The following is a 2,483-nucleotide window of genomic DNA, read 5'->3' on the forward strand; positions in this document are numbered from 1 at the left end:
CACCCCCCCGGTTTTTGGTGATTTAAGACCTCTCCTCGTTCCCCAATTCCCTGCCATTCTTAGAGGCTGCTTTTTAGACCTCTCGGATTGAGCACCCACCCCAAGGAGACCGGGCGGTGCAGGCGGTGATGGGTGTGAGCACAGGGGTACCACGGGGGTACCGGGGTGGTACCATGGGGGTACCTCAGCAGTGCCACGCTTTGCTCAAGCAGCTAAAACCAAAAACCAAAGCAATAAACCGACTGTCCCCCTGCCATTCTTAGAGGCTGCTTTTTAGACCTCTCGGATTGAGCACCCACCCCAAGGAGACCGGGCGGTGCAGGCGGTGATGGGTGTGAGCACAGGGGTACCACGGGGGTACCGGGGTGGTACCATGGGGGTACCTCAGCAGTGCCACGCTTTGCTCAAGCAGCTAAAACCAAAAACCAAAGCAATAAACCGACTGTCCATGGAGCCGGCTCTGTGCATCGCTGCTGGGGATCCGGGTGGGTGCCCGTAACACACCTCAGTGATTGGGATGGAGGGCACTTATGGGGCTCCCGGGGTGCAGGGAGGTGGCAGGGGGCGGCTGGCCCGGCTCAGCCACACGGCTGCCTGTCACTGCTCCTCTCCGCTTCGTTATCACCCCTGCTTTATTACAGGCAGAGTAAATTGCTTTTGTCTGAAGCAGGATAATGGCCAGAAGAGTGACTGCGTGGAAATGGCATTTTCATGAGGCTGGTTCCTCCCAGCAGTGACTTGCATATTAAACTCAGCCCAGAGCCCTGGGGCTGCTCCCGTGCCCTGCCCGCGCCCCCCTGCTTAGACAGGCACCGGGGCACCCCCAAACCCAGCAGGGTCTGGGACCGAGCCAGGGGCAGCACCCGGGGGTGTGGGAGGGGAGCCCAGCTCCAGCCCATCCAGCACCCACACTGTTGGGGGGACTGCACCCCCGTGGGGGGCTCACCCTGTTCCAGCCACCTCCCATGACAGGGAGCAGAGAAACCCGCACCCAGCTGCCCCCTCCCCAAAAACCCAGCCAGGAACATGGGGAGAACCCACAGCCGAGGCAGGGGCACAGCCCCATGCACAGCACCCAGGGCCGGGCGCTGCTGTGGGGCTGCACAGGGGTCCAGGGGGGACTTCCTCTCCAGCTCTCGCACCCGAGCTTTCACATGAACTCAGTAGAATTAATCTCTTGTAACAAAACCTGTTATTTTTTAAAGCTCGCCTCTAGGTTTTGCAAATTACTACACCACACAGCAATTTGTTTACTTCCCATTGGAGGTGATTTGCAGCAGTTTGCCCTCCCCGCGGGATCTCCCGCTCTTCTTCCCCCGCCCTGGACCGGGTTTTATGGCACCGCTGCCTGGCGCTCCCCCAGCGCCGCGGGTCCCTGCACGGAGCATCCCGGAGCAGCCCAGACCCCGCAGCTCTGCCGGGGAGCAATGGCACGGCTGGCCCTGCTCATGGCCAAGGAGCATTTCCACCAGCAGCCCTCACCCCGTGCCCACTGCCCCTTTCTCTCCTGGCCAAACCCCCGCGTGTTTTCAGCCTCCGGTGCCGTTTGTACCCCCCAGACCATGGCCCCGTGGTGAAACCCAGGGCAGGGGTGAAGGGGAGCGCAGCTCTCGCACACCAGGCCCTTCCTCTGCCATCAGCACTGGCTGACAGCGGGCCAGCAGCTCTGGTGTTTGCTGCTGTAACCAATGACAAATCGCTTCATATCAGCGAGGTGAGCGCGACTGAGCCCCGGGGATTAATAAGGTGCGAAGCAGCCGGGGGCTCCTGACAACTGGGGCCAAACCAGGCACTGCCAATGCCAGGAGCTTCCCTCCTGTGAGTGGGGCAGAGCCTGCACCCCCCATTTGGGGACTCCAACCTCCCACCAGACCAGAGACAGGGCCTCCGCTTCAGGAGCACAGGCAGGGGCTGGGGCCAGCACTCGGCAGCACAGAGAGGAACCAGAGCCCCAGCACCCACCCAGCCCCACTGCGGCACCCACCCCACTCGCTGCATTCAGCACCCCACAGCCACAGTGCAGAGCAGCCCCCACTTACCTGGGACCTGGCCAAATCCTGCACCCACAAACAACATCATCCACTCCCAAACAGAGCAAGTGGACCCCAGCTGCAGCTTTTAAATGCTCTGAGCCCTCAGCTGCAGGTGATGATGATGGTGCCCAGCCCATCCCCAGTCCCCTCCCTATCCCAATCCCAATCCCAATCTCATCCCCAATCCTAATCTCATTCCCATTCCTATTCCCATCTCATCCCCATACCAATATTTTCCCCATCCCAATCCCATCCCTGCACCCCCGGGGTGTCCCAGCCGTGCCCCTCTTTAGCCAGGACGTGCCCATGCCAGGACAGAGAGTGCAGACCGCAGCGGCTTTATTAAGGAGCTTTATTAGCTGCAGCAGGTCTGGCGGCGCAGGCTGGGCGGCGTGGGCGAGCGGCGGCAGGGGAGCAGTGCCCGGCACCTGGACGAGGGGCCCTGGGACC

Source organism: Mesitornis unicolor, unplaced genomic scaffold (assembly GCF_000695765.1).
Source record: "Mesitornis unicolor isolate BGI_N332 unplaced genomic scaffold, ASM69576v1 scaffold37201, whole genome shotgun sequence".
Lineage (NCBI taxonomy): Eukaryota > Metazoa > Chordata > Aves > Mesitornithiformes > Mesitornithidae > Mesitornis > Mesitornis unicolor.